Source organism: Phacochoerus africanus, chromosome 12 (genome assembly GCF_016906955.1).
Source record: "Phacochoerus africanus isolate WHEZ1 chromosome 12, ROS_Pafr_v1, whole genome shotgun sequence".
Classification (NCBI taxonomy): domain Eukaryota; kingdom Metazoa; phylum Chordata; class Mammalia; order Artiodactyla; family Suidae; genus Phacochoerus; species Phacochoerus africanus.
The window spans coordinates 14,073,247-14,091,108 of record NC_062555.1 but is presented as its reverse complement, the minus strand read 5'-3'; the positions used below and the strand labels follow the sequence as shown (position 1 = coordinate 14,091,108).

The window sequence follows — 17,862 nt, the reverse complement described above, 5'->3', positions numbered from 1 at the left end:
CTGGTCCGATGTGAGAGGGTGACACCAGGGAATACACAGCAGGAGGTAGGGCTCGTTGATGGCCATCTTGGATACTGGCAGCCCCAGTGGTTGTTGCTCTTATCCTTAGCTGTAATTTATTGGGTCTCTCAGAAACATCCCTGTCACACCAATGAAGTGGGATTCCTGGGAAATTGAGTGATTTGAATAAGGTCACATTTTTTATTTATTATTTATGTATTTATTTATTTATTTTGCTTTTTAGGGCCATACCTGTGGCATATGGAAGTTCCCAGGGTAGGGGTCGAATCTGAGCTACCAGCCTACACCACCGCCATAGCAATGAGGGATCTGCGCTGCGTCTGCGACGTACACCCCTGCTCACGACAACGCTGGATCCTTAACCCACTGAGTGAGGCCAGGGATCAAACCCATGTCCTTATGGATACTAGTCGGGTTCGTGACCACTGAGCCACAACAGGAATCCGCAGGTCACATTTTTTAGTGAGTTGTTCTTAGTTGCTGGAGTTTTCATGGGCATGGTGACTTGGAACTCACTGCCCGTCCATAAATCTTCTTTTATTACTCAGTGGCAGTTCTTCAAAACTTCGGTGGAATAAGACGTGAACTGAAAGGTTTTTCTCGATGTGTTTAGATCTGGCCGGCATACCTGGCTTAAGCCAAAGTATTTATAAGAAAATGTCCTTGGGATGAGATCAGCTCGATTAAATCTTTTGTTCCTGTTTAATTATATGAGACAAACCATATACTCTTGGCTCCATTGATTCAGAACAAGGCCTCCAGCTTAAAAAACTCACTCAGTCACCTGTCTTAATGAGGTTTCCAAGTAGAGTTTAATGCTATTCCAGCTCTGAGCAGACTAATATATTCATGTGTAGGTCAATAATAATAAATAATAAATTATAGAACAAGGACATTTAGAAAAAGAGGTATATTTAGAAAATTGATGAGAACTAGAGAGAAGCAAGGACATTTTTTTTTTTTTAATGGTCGCCCGTGCATCATATGGAAGTTCCCAGGCCAGGGACTGAATTTGAGCTGCCGTTGCGGCAACACCATATACTTTAACCTGCTGCACCATGCCAGGGATTGAACCCACACTTCCACAGCGACCCAAGCCACTGGAGTTGGATTATTAACCCAACTGGATTCTTAACCCAAGCCACGGGAGTTGGGAGTTGGGTGCTTAACTGTGCCATGGTGGGAACTCCAAAATTTTTAAAATAGAATATAAAAGAAGGTATGTGTAAGGATGCTACGGACTACATCCTTGTGTTTCTCTCCACCCCCGCCCCCCGCCCCGACTTCTTATGCTGAAATCCCAACCCCCACTGTGATGGTATGAGCAAGTGCAGCCTTTGGGAGGTGTTAAGTCATGAGCATTGAGTCCTCATGAATGGGATTAGTGCCTTCTTGAGAAGAGACACAAGAGCGATCCTTCTTGATCTCTGTGCCCCCCTCTCCTCTCTTTCTCTGAGAACACAACCATCTCCAAAACAAAGGCAAGTTCTCACCAGATACCAGATCTGCCAACGCCTTGACCTTGAACGATCAGCTTCCAGAACTGTTCCTTAATCACCCTGCCTATGATGCTCTGTTCTAGCAGCCCAAACTAAGACAAGAGGGAATGATGATGCAGCCAGGGTCCAAATGGCACGTTCTGCAGACCTGCTGGTTGGCCTCCAGTCCCAGGTACTCCTGCCATTATTAGTATGTGAATCTTATTTTAGGACACATTCTTTTCTAAGTCTTTTTTATTCAATTTTTTATTAGGAAAGACATTCACATAACATACACATTTTTACGTGTCCCAGCCATTTTATTCCCATCTTGTGAGAATTTTTGCGTGTCTTGCATCTGGATACTTAATGTAAATATAAGTCAATACATATTCTATATCAGGCTCTAATGTTTTCTCTTTCTCAACTGGGAACATGCTATACACACTATGTAGAACCTAAGTTTTTCTATTAACAATATTTCTTGGAGAGATTTCTATGTCAGGACACAAAGAGCCTTCTTGTTCTTTTTTCACAGCTTAATAGTATTCCATTTAGGTTATCTAAAATCTTTTGCTACATAAGCACTGCTTAAAGGAATGGCCTCATGTCTGTGCCATTTTACACATCAGGGTGAGCATATGCATAGGGTAACTATTTTAGAAGTAGAATTGCTGAGTTAACGTGTGTGTGCATTTATAATTTTGACAGAGTTTGCCAAATTGCTTCCTTAGAAGTGGTAATTATTTATATGCCCCCTAGCACTTTATGCAAGTGCCTGCTCACCCACAGTCTTGCCAGTACAGTTGGATCTGATATGTGGAAAATGTTATCTGAATCTAGTTTCACTTTGTGTTTATTTTACTGAGTGAGTTTGAGTATCTTTTCCCATTTTAGAAGCCATTTTAGTTGCATTTCCCTGAAGTTTCAATTTATATATTTTGCTTCTTTTTTTTTTTTTAACCTTTTAGGGCTGCACCTGCAGCCTATGGAGGTTCCCAGGCTAGGGGTGGGATGAGAGCTGTAGCCTCCAGCCTAAGGCCACAGCAACAGCAACATTAGATCAAGCTGTGTCTGTAACCTACACCACAGCTCACAGCAACACCGGATTCTTAACCCACTGAGCAAGGCCAGGGATCACACCTGTGTCCTCATGGATACTAGTCAGATTCGTTTCCACTGAGCCATGACAGGAACTCCATATTTTGCAATTTTTAAACTAAATTATTGATTGTCTTCTTGATGATTTGCAGAAGCTTTTTCTATATTACAGAAATTAGTCCTTTGAGAAATGTTTCAAACATTTTTCTCTCTTTTTTTTTTGTCTTTTTGCCTTTTCTGGGGCCACTCCCACTGCTTATGGAGGTTCCCAGGCTAGGGATTGAATTGGAACTACAGTTGCCAGCCTACACCACAGCTCACAGCAACACTGGATCCTTAACCCACTGAGCAAGGCCAGGGATCGAACCTGCAACCTCATGGTTCCTAGTTGGATTCATTAACCACTGAGCCACGATGGGAACTCCTCAAACATTTAACTCTATTTTCATCTTTCCTCTGACTTTACCTGTGGCATTTTTCTATTTTTTCTCCTTTTTCTTTTTTTATGTAGTTACATCTATCAATCTTTTTTTTAAAAGCTTCTGTGTTTTGTGTCACAACCACTCCATATGTGTACATCACACCATTTATCAACCAGTTGCCTTTCCTACAACTACAAGACTCAGAGAAGATGAATCTTTAAGTCAAAACTACAAAAAGCAAAGTGTGGTTCAAAGCCCAAGATACTCACAGGGGAAAAAAAAAAAAATATATATATATATATATATATATATATCAAATTTTAAAGAACTTAAAAATAAGCAGCAGTAGTTTTTCTTGTTTTGTCTGTTGATGATCCGTGGGTGCCTTCTCTAATTCCATTTTTGGCTGGATCACTGGCCAGGTCAAAAAAGAAAAAGAGGGAGAAAAGAGGGGGGAAAAACCTCAAGCAAGAAGAAAGCAAGCCTACCTTGCCCTCTGAAGGTGTGGTGTGAACAAATGAATCAGGCAGATTTGGAGAAGGGGAGGCAGCCAGGGTCTATGGCCAAGGCTCCCCTTACCTAGGCAACAGTTGGTAGGCAGCATTTGTGGCAGTGGCTAAAATCTCTTCCAGGGCTTGGCTGGGACAGTATCTGCTGAATAACTAGGCCAGTCCTAGAGCCAAGATCCACAGCTCAGCTGCCGTTGCTGCTGCTGAAGAAGGCTCAAAACTCATTTTTTGCTGAGTCAAATCTCTCTTCGGGGATTTGGAAAACAAATGAGGCTCTGAAAAGTGGAAATTCTTCTGGATCATTCTTTGGGAAACAATGCAGTGAGTCTCTTTGTTATTTATTTTTTCTTAAATAATAAATTCAGTCAAAGGTAAAGACCCACTTTCCTGAGGGATCTGGGACCAACTTACCCTGGAAGAAATTTCTCTACTTGTCGGCAAAAACAACAGGACCGGAGAAATGAACGATTGAGGAGAAGAAGAACACAGAGAAAGAAAAGCTATATGTTTGAATATGAAAGACAGATGCAGACAGTTTTCCATGCCAGCTCGTCTGCTGTGTATAAATAGGAGGAGCTCAAGGTAAACTACCAAGAAAATGACTCATCTGGGCAAGAATAAGGAAAGAGATCAAGTGTTCCTGAGTTATTAGTGACTTGAAATTACGCCCTTGTGCAGAGAAGCTTCAAAGCTGCATTCTCTAAGATTTGACCTCTGGTGAAAGCGTGACCCCAGCCATGACGCTACGTAACCAGAGCCAGGCTATCCCAGGGAACGTTAATATGTCTAGCCCACATACATTTTTCACGTTTTTTTTTTAAAGATGAAGAAAACAACCTTAAGCCTTTCCTAAAGTGCTCTAACGAAATTATGCCTTATTGGAAAAAGTTAATTCTCCTCTCTGCCACCTCACCACTAACTCAGCAAAAATTTGATTCCTAGTATGTGGGAAGCACCATAACAGGCTGTCAGAGGGAATTCAAAGAGGCGTGAGGAAGGAATTGGGGGGAATGGGGATAACGTATACACAGTATTCTGTAAAATAGATGATTACCCAGAGCGCACTGTATAGCACGGGGGCATCGACTCAATAGTTTGTAATAACCCACGTGGAAAAAAGAACGGATATACTTTATATGTAAGACTGATTCACTTTGCTGTACACCTGAAACCAGTACATTGTAAGTCAACTATCCTCCAATAAAACTTAAAAACAAAAGAGATATGAGGAAGGGTTCCCTTCCTCCAAGTATTTATAACGTAAAAGGCATGTGTAGGACCTGACGAAGATGAAGACAAAGATGAGAAGAAGGAGGGGGAGGGAGGAGAAGAAGAGAAAAAAGAGGAGGAACTACCGTGTGTTCCAGCAATCCCACCCCTGGCACGTAACTGGAGAAGAGCATAATTCAAAAAGATGTTCATTGTAGCACCATGTCCAGTAGCCAAGACGTGGAAACAACCTGCATATCCATCGACAGAGGAATGGATAAAGATGGTGAGGTACAGATCTACAGTGCAATATTACTCAGCCATAAAAAAAGAGTGAAATAATGCCCTTTGCAGCAACATGGATGCACCTAGATGTTATAAGTGAGGTTAGGCAGACAGTGAAAGACGGATATCATATGATATCACTTATAAGTGGAATCTAAAAAAAAGGATACAATGAACTCATTTGCAGAATAGAAACAGACTCACAGACTTTGAAAAATTTATGGTTACCAAAGGGCCAGGTGGGGGAAGGAGGGATGGACCGGGGGTGTGGGATTGGCAGGTGCACACGGAGGTATATGGAATGATTAGCCAGTGAGGACCTGCTGTACAGCACAGGGAACTCTAATCAATATTCTGTGATAACCTAGGTGGGGAAAGAATCTGAGAGAGAATGGATGTGTGTTTATGTATAACTGAATCACTTGGGTGCACAGCAGAAATTATCACAACCTTGTACATCAAAAACTATACTTCAATAAAACTTTTTAAAAAATGGAAAAAGTATAAAGTAAAATTAAATATATATATAACTCCCCCCCCCCAAAAAAAAGAGATTAAGAGTAGGAGGAAAAATATGAGATATCAAAAGTTCTAGCACTTATCACTGAGATGATGCAACTACATTGTATTGAAACATAATTACACGTCATGAAACTCAAGGTCAAAACTAAAATCAAGGCATATTTTACAGGCACCAGCAGAGACCCTGGATCAAACTGGCTCATAGGCACATGACATTTGTTCACAAAGGATCCCATTTAAGAAGATCCCGTTCTTTTCTTCTCATCTTCGATTCTTATTAATGTCACGGATACCATGAGTCATGATGATTTCACAACCTAAACAATTTGGTTCTGATTTTAATATATGTCTCCAGAGTTGTCTCTTTTCTGGATATGTCACTTGTGGCTAGACATTTGATACTATGCGTTAACTCGACTACAGGGTTTCTGCTTACTTGTAGCAAATAGTGCCTCAGGCTTTTATTTCCTGCATAGATCGTTTTCTTTTGGCTTCTGATGCCTCATGCCTTCTATTTATTCCCTGTTCCCTAAGGTTCTCTTGGTTTCCCCACGACTCTGCTGTCCACTGACTTCCTCTCATAACAAACTTCTCGAGAAGGATTGGCTCCGCCATTTCCTTAACAGTAAAGAAGAGATATATTCGGGGATCAGGGGCCACCAGCCAAAATATACATTGCTACCTTTGTATCAGGTGCTTCTGTAGCCAGATCATCGAATTGCCTATGATCAGAACAGTGAACACATGTGGTGAGAAGAATTTCAGCAGAGGCAGAAGGCACCACCAGCAGCTTTCTGAAACGGAGCTGTGAGCATGATGTATTTAGAGATGAAAGGGACCTACCTGCTTGGAGAGTTTTCCTAAGAAACAGTGGACTGTTCGCTCACGGGGCTCCATGTGCTCTAAGTGTAGTTATAGACCTCTTTCCTATGTCATGTCCCCTACTGGGATGAAGTGTTATTTTGACTGACTTGTCGAATGCTGTGGCTTTAAGAGGGGATTGTGATGTCAGTGCATCCACTCTTACAGCTGAGTCATCAGACATTTACGGACCAAGTCAACTTACTTGGTCACATCTGGGAGTAAACCTAGAATCTGTGGATTCCCTTTACAGTGGCTTTCCACTGTCCAGTCTCTCTACTGTATGTGATCTTAAGGTAGCAATTCAAATAAAGTGCAGTGTAGTTTTCTTTCTTTCTTTCTTTCTTTTTTTTTTTTTTTTTTTTGCTGGGAGGAGGGGACATGTATTTATTTATTAATGAGCATTTATTTAAGGCACCTCAGATACAGACAAGGTTGGTGATGACATGCGGTAATGAATAGCTAAGGTTAGGTCTTATGGAAGTCATTCTTTGCCATCAAAAGTCTGAAAATCCAGGGGTTCCTCTTGTGGCACAGTGGAAATGAATCTGACTCGCATCCATGAGGATGCAGGTTCCATCCCTGGCCTCACTCAGTGGGATAAGGATCCAGTGTTGCCGTGAGCTGTGATGTAGGTTGCAGATGTGGCTCAGATCTGGTGTGGCTGTGGCTGTGGCATAGGCTGGTGGCTACAGCTCTAATTCGACCCCCAGCCTGGGAACCTCCGTATCCCATGGGAACAGCCCTAAAAGACAAAAAAAAAAAAGTCTAAAAATCCCTCGTTAGTGGTGGCAACACTCATAGCTGTGAAAAGCTAACTCGGAATGTAGAACAATAATTGATCGGTACACAATAAACATGATTGGAGTTCACAGAAGAGGCAGGACCCTTCCAGACAGACTGAGTAGGCCATATTTCACGGAGAATGTAATGTTTTCGTCCAGTATGCAAATTAAAAGATTAAATGTTTGTCAAGTGTCGACGGCATGCAACGCCCTTCGCTGAATTCTGTGTGGAATTGAAGAAAGTTTATGTCACAGTCCTGTCTGTAGGGCAGCTTTCTATAGATAGTTTTCCACTGGCTTTCCTAAGTTTTTTCTGCCTTTAATCAATCATCAGCCAAAGACATCAGCTATTTGACTGCTTATAAAAATTTAACTTGAACACAAACAAAATAATTTCTCAGTGCTAAGAACAGAATAATATGTTGCCGAGGACGTCTCAATTTGCCGTGAACCATAAACATAGGCTTCAAGGGACAGGAGGAGCCTGGATCATTTCCTCCGCTGATTTCAGAACCACCTTAGCTGCCTGTGGTGAGCTGAGTGAGCATTTACTCTTGGGGGCATCAGAAAGAAGCCATCATAAGCAAGTTATGACAAACAACCTGGAGCGGGGGAAGTGAGGAAGAAGAGTAGACTAACCCTGAAAACCCTGACTACAAACACGTGGAGAAAAAATGTACCCTATGAATCGTGATTGGCTAATGGGTGTGATTACATATAAATTTAGATCTCTAAATTGAAACCAGCCCCTCTGCAGTTTGACAGAAGCAGATAACACTTCCTGAAAAGTAAAGTGAGAGTCGGAGCTTTAAAACATGGGAGGTTAGGACCAAATGCTTTTATTGAATTAAGAAAGAAAATTTTCAGTTTAATTTTTGAATTCAATAAAAGCAAGCCTTCTAACTTCTTTGAAATGAATATCATTTTTGTAAGCCAGGAATCTGGCATTCTCTGTACCTGGCATCTGGCGCTGCCTGGATTGGGAGAAGAAGCAGCTATTCTGTAGACAGGCTGCTTTCCACATATTACTGCAAGCTAGTAAAAGCCCCTTCAATTGGTAAAAATACCAACTTGCTGTGGAGATGAATTGGGTTTGGAAAATTCTCCTTTGGTCTGAGGAATGATACTAAACCATCTAAAGCTGCTTCGAATTTATATTTAATCTCTAGGATTAAATGCATGCATTTACCATCAGGAGGATTTAGCCAATTCCCCCAACTGTCCATCACCCATCATCCAGCATCACAGCCTCTACAGAAGCACAATGGCTTCAAAAACCCAAACTCTACCTCAGCCCCTCCATCAGGTAGCTCTGAACATAGTAGGGGCTCAGCACTGTTCCTGGACTAAACAAGGAATGGAAAGCAATACAATGGGTTTGCTTCTTTGAACATTTCCTCTGGTAACTTTCCAGACCAAGCAAGAGACCCTAATGCTTTTATTTGGAACCAGGGTTTCTTATCCTCTGCACAACTGATATTTTGGCCAGATAATTCTTTGCTGGGGGCATGGGGGGAGGGTGTCGGGTGGGGACCGGGGTGTCTTGTGCATAATAGAATGTTTCGGAACCTCCGTGGGCTCTGCTCACTAGATACCAGTAGTCTGCACCGCACCAAAGGTATGGCAGCCAAAGCAAACGTCTGCTGGGGGAGCAAAGTTGCCTCCATTCGAAAGGCACGGGTCTCGATAGTTTGAATGTCAGGCATGGCGAGGAATCAGGAGAAGACTGGGGCCCTATTCACAGTCATTCTCACCCACGGCCTTGGGAAATCTATATATGGTTAATCAATGGAATCCATTATAACTGAGACCAAACGTACAGACTTTCTCCTTAAAACAACCTCAGCACTCTGCTAAATACATCAGACGCGTGATTACGTTGAATTTTTGCAACCATTTTATGCACCCAATTTGCTGATGAAGAAGTAAAGATTTGGGAATAAAGTCTATCAAAGGCTACGTGGATCTCCAGTGATTCAACCCAATTCTTCTTGACTAAAGGACAGGCTCTCCATCGCGTTAGTATCCCTTTTGATCCAGTTAGGTGGAGTCTGGTACCGTCCTGGACTACCCCTCATTCTAGATGCAATTCCCTGGTCATAACAGACACCAGTTAGGAATACGGTGACTCAGTGACAATGCATTCCTATTACAGGAAAAGACATTTTGAGGGCTATGATTTACTGAAGGTGAGTCATTAGAGACATAACTATAAAGAGAGAAAAAAAAAATCTGTATTTTACAGGGACATGGAATAAATGTCTACCATGATTCCATCTGGGATGACACGCCAGGTTACAGAGCCTATCAGAAGAAAAACATTGGAGCAGAACAGTAGGATAACAGTGGAACTTTCTCCAGGAAAAGGTGAAATGAATCCACAGGAAAAGGAGTTCTGTCGCTTTCATGTTTGACACTCATACAACTGTGCTAAAGAAAACATTTCTGGCATATTTTTAGCCTTATTATGGAAAGTGGACCCTGCTGGGTCACATGGACAAGCTTCCAATCCAATAAGAGTCAGAAATGCAAAAGAAAAATACCCTGGGAAAGTTTCCTCCCGCTAGGACATGGCAGGGAATACATTGCATTCCCTTGTCCAGCCTATAATTAAGATGAAAGGCATATTCCTATCCAATTTACCATCCGCTGGCATGGTTAACATTCCAGCCTGGCTTCCCTAGCCCAGTTCGCCTAATGCAACACATTTTTAGGGAAAGAAAAGAAGAAAAAAAAAAAAGTAAAACACATTTTACTCTCAAGTGTTTCACAGGATGAGCTCTTTCAACGTCAACTATATTTAACTCTGTTAAAAGAAAACATTTTTGAATTTTGACCATTTCTTGCAGGAACTGAAGTATAAGGCTGCCTGTCTTTAGAATCCCCCTGTCCTGTGTGCTTAATACCGCCTGTTTTGCTGAGGCCGTTGCCTGTGATGGGTCGGCTTCAAATGGTTTGGACAGTGCGTTATGTGTCCAGAAGGTCAGATGTTTGCCTCAGCCTCTTGGGGCATCCGAACTCGGCCAAGAAACCTTTGAGAAGAAGGCTGTTTTTTTCACCAACTCTGATACTTTTGAAATCCACCCAGGCTGCAAATGGCATGAGAACAGCCTTTTTTTTTTTTTTTTTCATAAAAGTTTCCCCCTTCAAGTCCAGGCAGTCAAATAATAAGCATATCTAGATGGAGATTTATCTAAATTTATCTAGACTGAGACTTTCTGAAATGTATGTAAATTTCTATAATTGCATATCTATAATTATATAATTACATTCATTTCTACGTAAATTAAATGGTGGAATTTATACACACACACATATAAAAACTTCTGAGTTCTGTTTTCTTTTAATCTTCCAGAAGGATGATCAGTGGACTTTCACCCATAAGGTAACATTTTAAAACAGAAATTGCTTCACTCGTAACTAACATTGTCTGAAACACAGTTACAGTATAATTACTCACCTGATAGGGCTCTGCAGTCAAAGCACAGACTCATAGAACATTCTGTGTCTAAAGAAATCATCTTTGGGGGGGGGCTTCGCAACTTCTGGGTCTGATCAAATGAAATCATTTCCCGGGTAGCTACATTCCATCACCGCAAGGAGAATTCACTTCCAATGAACAATTGAATGGTTACCAATTTTCCTAAATGACAAAAGAAGACCTAAGGTTTAAAGGCCAGACTCGCCCAGAGGTGTAAGTACAGGAGATGCACCTTCTCCATGTGTGTGGGTACCAAGCTTATTAACTGCAGGCCCAGTAATTGCATCTTCCAGATGTGTCCAATCCTGTACGTAAACTCACTGCCTGGAGCCTTTTGAACAAACAAGCCCTTTTTTTTCGGGGTGCGGGGCAGGGGAAGGGAAGTCTAACAGACAGCTGGGTTTCCCCAGCACTCCTGGGCCCTGCTAGTCATTTGGCTACAGTTTTGCTTCTTTTGAAAAGTCTTCTCCTGCCTGGATCACCCCATTCCAGCTCACCCTTGAATGAGTCATGAGGCTGCTGTTCACACCCGGCGTCGAACTTTCTGCAAAGCCTGTGATACTGTGGTCCTGCTCAGAGACCACCAGACTTAAACTCTGCCCTGAGTAGCTAGGAGTTCCCAGACTTCCGTCTTCCCAAAGACGGCTTCAGTGGCTGATCAGTCATCAGTGTTCTTAGTCCCCCCCAATTTTTTTTTCTTTTTAGGGCCACACCTGTGGCATGTGGAAGTTCTGGAGCTGGGAGTGGAGTCAGAGCTACAGCTTCAGACCTACACCACAGCTCATGGCACCACCAGATCCTTAACCCACTGAGCGGGGCCAGGGCTTGAACCTGCATCCTCACGGATACTAGGTTGAGTTCTTAACCCACTGAGCCACAACAGGGACTCCAGTGTTCTTACTTTTAAATGCTCCTCTTTGTAATTCTGACCAGTGAGCTGTGACACAGCAAGAAATGAAGAAGGATTTGTTTCACCTCAAGACATGATTCCTCAAATGACCGCATCCTGTTAGAGGTAAACGTAGCTGTTTAATAGGTTAATTACATGAGAAACAGAGCGATTAAAAGAAAATAGGAGACAGCTAGCCATTCCTTTTAGTAATTAGTAGACTAGAGCAAAGTTATTTGTCATGGCAGTTATTAAGCTTGAGCTGCTGCTTAAGCAAAGAAATCCTACCTTGCCTAACCGTTAGCACCAGCTAAAGGTTAGTACTGGCATGGTTGAGGGGCTCAGGGTAACACAATAAGTAATAAGCCACAGATTTGTCTAAAATCCGTTCAATCCTTCTGCACCCGGCATGCACTCCATAGCTCCTACTGGCTCCAACACAAACCCCTGGAAGAAAATTCCTTTTTGTTTAGGCTCATTGCTTCTAAAGTATGCAGAGCTGTTAACTTGCAGCAGGAGAACAATGGATGTTCTCACTGGCTCCTGGAGATAAGACTCGAATTCAAAAAGGTCCCTTTTAGTATGAATGGTATCTAGGCTGGACTCCTGCCAGCCACAGCGAGTTGAATGTATGCAGGTGGATTTGGCTGGCCTGTCCGAAGTCTTACCTACAGCCCCTTGGAGTGTTCGGCCACCCAACCACAGAGCGATTGCAGTGGCTTCAGGAATGAGGTGAACGGTGATCAAAGCGAGGCCCTCCTAGTGTTTCAGAGCCCAGACCATCCCAAAGCGTTCCATCAGGGGCCAGACCACCCTCTCGGCAGCAACGTTAGGAGACCAGAAAAACTGATGGTGGTTGAATGAGGTCAACTGGAAGGAGCCCTTCCAACCTTGCAGTGCTGTGAAATGGCCTTATTCCAAGTAATTTCTCAGCATTCGGAGAAAATTATGGCTTCTGAATTAACTCAAAAAAGAGTTCCAAAATGATGCTTGGCTCTCAGCTGGATGTTACAGAAAGAGAAAAGGTGAGATCTGTCTTAAAGGGTCACAGAGCCAAATACGAATAGGAGTAATCGTGATGGTAGTTGTAATAATAATAATAATATCAATAGTATCAATAATATAATAGTAATAGAGACTCCAAAGTCATTCCTCTCTTTTTCTTGTGACCCAGTGAAATTCACTTTTCTTTAGAGCAACCTACCCCGTGTTTTAGTTAAGCTAATCTCCGAGTCAATTTTCCTTCTCTTGGAGAAAAAAAAAAAAATTAACTAGGCTACAGCAGCCAATTGAAGCTGAAGATGTTTTGTGACAGGCTGAGTTTTGGAGAAGAAAATCTGGAAAAAACAAACACTAGATAATCTAGACAAAGATAATTCGGAGCTGATGTTCCTTGGTAGAAAATGCCATTGACTTTGATGCTGATGCTGGAAGCGCGCAAAATAAACTTTTCCTAACTGTACGCCACTGTACTGGGAATGTTATCTTTTTGAAGGAAAAAAAAAGGCATCAGAGAGTTAGCAGGATGAAGACATGGAAATACAATAGGAACAAGCTCCAGAAAGTGACTTCTGTCAACATTAAAGGACATTTTTTTTTTTGCTGTATACACAGTTTACACTTAGTTTCCTCATTGAAAAGCTTAAAAAGCTGCCTTGATTCTCAAAGCTTTGTGCCTAGCAGAGTATTTGGCTCTTACCACGGAGACATTGTGTTTCCAGTGAGTTTTGCTTTTCAAAAGGCGGGAAGGTATTAGTGCTTGTCTTCAGACTGGCTGGACATATATTCGAAACAGCCAAGATTTTTGATGAAACTGTAGATAAGAAAAGAAAGGGAGAATTAAGCTTACCCAAAGAGATAGAAAAAAAATCAAGGCATTCAAGCATCCAAAAAGTTCTAAGAACAAAGATGAATCTGGCAGTGGAAGAAAACGGATCCTTCCAACCTAAGACGAGACCCATCAGGGCTGGCAGTGCATCATTTTTTTTTTTCCCCCCTTTGGGTTGAGGTGGGGCAGGCTCAGGCTGAAGGTGGGGTGAAAAGTGAGATACCCCCAGGCCATGCCAAGGTGGGGCTATTCCCAGATATCTGTCCACAAGAGTTCTGTGCCAGGGAGGAGAATGCCCGTCAGAGTCTGGGAACCAGAAGGCAGACGCAGAGCCTGGAAAGTAGGTCACACCGTGAGTCAGGCTGGAGAGGCTGAGCAGGAAACAGGCACGGAATGAGCAAAGGTGGGTGACCAGAGAGTCAGAGAGGAAACACAGGGTTGCTAGACCGGCAGCAGGATAACACAGGAACTCACCCCAACCTACCCGCCTGCCAAAAGCTTCGGTGCTACAGCTTCTCTACCAGCCAGGACCAGGTGGATAGCAGACGCTCCGTTGGATGCAGTTTATGTGATTTCCCCAAATGAGACCCAAGGCCAAAATCACCTAATAGGTTTCATATGCCGTGTTCATTATTCATTGAACAAATAGGTATCAAGTTCCCACTGTGTACCAAGCCCGGGGCTGGGTGCCGGGGGCCACAGCCTGGGGGGGAAAACTGGCTTAGGCTCACCCAGTCATGACTGTGCATATTAATCAGTCTGTAACCAACGGGCGACGGAGAACACTGTGTTATACATATTTTTTAAGGTTGCTTTTATTTTTTTAATTGCTCAATAACTTGGCCAGAGAATTTGAGATGAATTTGACGGTGAACCTGGCAGCTTAGATGTAACAGAACTCAGTGAAACATGAAACACCCATGATCTATAGAAAACACAGGATGAGAAGTAGAGGGAGCCGCATTCTTCCTGCCTCCCCGCACTCCCCTACTCCCGTTATTTGAGGAGTAAAAAAATAAACAATCTCACGCAGCAAAAGTAGGAAAATGGTATCTTCTCCATTGAATCATTTCAATGAAGGCACACATGGAGCCGAGGGCCATTTAGGTTTTGTTCTTGTCCATCTGTAATGACATTCATCCACTTATCTTTGTTTAAAAATATGCTTGAAGCATCACTTAGAGAGAAGGTGAGGATTAAGTATGACCATCATTGATTTACCCATTATCTTGAAGGAAGATTAAGATCATGGTCTAGAATCCAGATTTCCTCTTTTTTGCCTGCACCTGTAGCACGCAGAAGTTCCCAGGCCAGGGATCGAACCTGCACCACAGCAGTGATCACACCACATCCCTAACCTGCTGTGCCACCAGGGAACTCCCCAGATGTACTTTTTCACTCATCTTGGAATCTGGAGCACATCCCTTCAAATCTTTGTAATTCCCTTGGCCATAAAAGGTGAATTATAATAGATTCAACCTCTTAGGGTTGTTAGGAGGTTTACATTCATATATGCAAAGGGCTTTGGATACGCTTTGTCACATATTTCGTCATCCAAAGTGCTAGCTGTGACTGGTGATGCAGGACTTTACGTGCTGGAACATAACCATGAACAAGGAAGATGTAGTCCCTGCCAAGAAGTTTCCATTCCAGGGACAGAGACAGACAAGTCAACAGATAAATTAAATAGTTAGACATTTGGATGCTCGGTAGGATGGACAAGAAAGGAAAGACGAGAGCAGGAGAGGACTGTGGCATTATCTAGGGTCGTCAGGGAGCACCTCTGCGAGAGCGCTGTGTGTGTCGTCCTGAAGGATGAGAAGACAGTGGTGCGAGGACAAGGGTGGAGTGTTTGGCCCAAAAGAACGTGTTCGGTAGGTTCCAGGAATGGATGAGGGTCTAAGTCATCAGATCACATGAGTGTAGGGAAGAAAGAGCTATGCTGCCGAGGTCCTACCAGGAATCCGTGATAAGTTTGGAAACTTTAAAGTCATATGGGTTCTTGTGAAAGGTGTGTTAGATTTCTAATCCAATAATGGCTTGGTTTTGGTTTTGGTTTTGGTTTTGGTTTTTTTTGTTTGTTTGTTTGTTTTTTGCTTTTTAGAGCCGCACCCGCAGCATATGGAGATTCCCAGGGTCAAATCAGAGCCACAGCTGCTGGCCTGTGCCTCAGCCACAGCAACGCAGGATGCAAACTGCATCTGTGAGCCATACCATAGCCCATGGCAACGCCAGAATCCTTAACCCACTGAGCGAGGCCAGGGATTGAACCCGCAACCTCATGATTCCTAGTCGGGTTCGTTTCTGCTGCGCTATGATGGGAATTCCGAACAATGGGTTTTAAAATCCTGCATCCAGTCATTCCGCCAATCTGGCTGTCACCACCAGAGCCCAGGATCATCTTGCCTGGAAGACTTTCAAAACGATGTCTTGCCTACGCTCCTGTTCCCCAACAAGGAGCTAAATCCCCATAAGGCAAGAAAGGCTTCTTAAAATGTCAACACCCCAATTAAAAACCCTCCGCTGGTTTCCCACTGCACTGCAAAGGATGTGCACGCTCTTTCTTGAAGTCTCTGAGGTCCTCCAGGATCCGGCCCCTGCTGTCCTACCCTCACACTCTTCCCTGGGTTACTCAGTCACGTTCTGCTGCTTGAAAGGGGGCAGGCTTCCGCTCGCCTCTGTTGTTCTTGGGGTTCCCACTGCCTGGAATATGCTTCCCCCAGATATTCTGTATGCCTGGCTTGTCTCGCTTATGGTTATATGCTCAAGTTTCATTGTCTGCCACTGAGCCCAAAGTGGCCTCCCACCCCGACCTCCTCCACGGATGTCCTAAATTACACTCTGATTTTTTTCCCCTTCATTGAAGGTATAGCTAGCTGGATAACCTTCTTTTGTTTTTTATTTTAATCTGTCTACCTCTGTAGGATATAAGCACCTAGACAGACAATATTTTACATGTCATCTTGATCCCTGTCACTGTGCTTTTTTTTTTTTGGCTTTTTAGGACTGCACCTGCAGCATATGGAAGTGCCCAGGATAGGGGTTGAGTTGAGCTGCATCTGCTGGCCTACACCACAGCCACAGCCACAGCAATGCCAGATCTTTAACCCACTGAACCACTGAGCAAGGCCAGGGATCAAACCCGCATCCTCAGGAAATAACTAGTCAGGTTTGTAACCCACTGAGCCACAATGGGAACGCCCTCCAGGAGCAATTTTAGTTTTCAAGTTTCATTACTTAAGAAATACATTTTGAAAGGCCATAGGTAATAGAGAGTGATGCCTCTGATGGGTTGGGGGCAAAATAAATTGAAAATCTTTTGGGAAGGAGTCCCCATTCCAGAGCCATGAAGAACATCCATAATTCACAGGAAGAGGTCAAAATATCAAGATTAACAGGCGTTGGAAAGAAAGTGATTTCAACCCTTCTGGAGGCCTTTGAGGGGTTCAAGACCTACCTACCTTCAGTAGAGGAAGTAACTGCCAATGTGGTGGACATGGCAAGGAACTAGACCCAGAAGAGCCTAAAAATGAGACTGAATTGGTGTGATCTCATGATAAAACTGGAACGGATGAAGAGTTCCTTGTCATGGACGAGCAAAGAAGGGGGTTTCTGGAAATGGACTCTACGCTCGGTGAAGATGTTGTGAAGATTGTTGCCAACAAAGGATTTAGAATATGATATAAACTTAGCTGATAAAGCAGAGGCAAGATTGGAGAGGACTGATTCCAACTTTGGAAGACGTTCTGCTGTAAAATGCTATCAAACAGCATTTCCTGCTAAGTCACAAAGGAAGGGCCAGTTAGTTGATGCGGTGACCTTCATGGTCTTATTTTAAGAAATTGCCACAGACCCTTAGCCTTCAGCAAGCACAACCCAGATCAGTCAGCAGCCAGCAATGTCGAGGCGAGACCCTTCACCAACAAAAAGATGATGAGTTGCTGAAGGATCGGTTGATGGTTAGCAGATTCCAGAAGTGAACTATTTTAATTCAGGTATGTGCATTGTTTCTTCAGACATAATGCAATTTCACTTTTAATAGACTACACTATAGGATCAACATAATTTTATATGTCCTAGGAAAGCAAACACTACGTGTGACTCACTTTGTTGCAGTATTCACTTTATTGTGATGACTTGAGGCTGGTCCTGCGGAAGTAGGTAGCCCCGGGTTATTGCCTCCTCACTTACTTAGAAGGTATTATTGCTCAAGGTCACACCACTTATATTGACGGGTTTTGTTCTGAACTACCTTTCCTTGGAAGATATAGATGCTCTCTCTATTTAGTGCAGTTTTACTTGGCAGATTTATCTAGAGTCATAAACACAATATCTCCTTCTAGGAAAAAGTTGAGCAAGTTTGCTAGCGATCCCTTTAAAAGACGGTGTTTTTGTAATCTGAGCATTCCTCGGCTAGAATATAAATCGACTGCATTGACCTGGGCTGCTCTGCCATCCCATGAGGCTCGAA

General features: G+C 43.0%; 1 long non-coding RNA gene across 8 annotated transcripts in view; it reads left to right on the top strand.

Annotated features, from left to right (window-relative positions):
* Positions 1-17,862, top strand: part of LOC125112663 (uncharacterized) — a 413,145-nt gene that overhangs the window by 389,868 nt on the left and 5,415 nt on the right. Inside the window, exon 14 of one of the 8 annotated variants that reach the window (XR_007131214.1) lies at positions 9,439-9,971. The exons of the other annotated variants lie outside the window; for them this stretch is intronic. This is a non-coding gene — a long non-coding RNA (uncharacterized LOC125112663). Of the gene's footprint in view, positions 1-9,438; positions 9,972-17,862 lie in introns of those variants that run through there. 8 annotated transcript variants of the gene reach the window in all.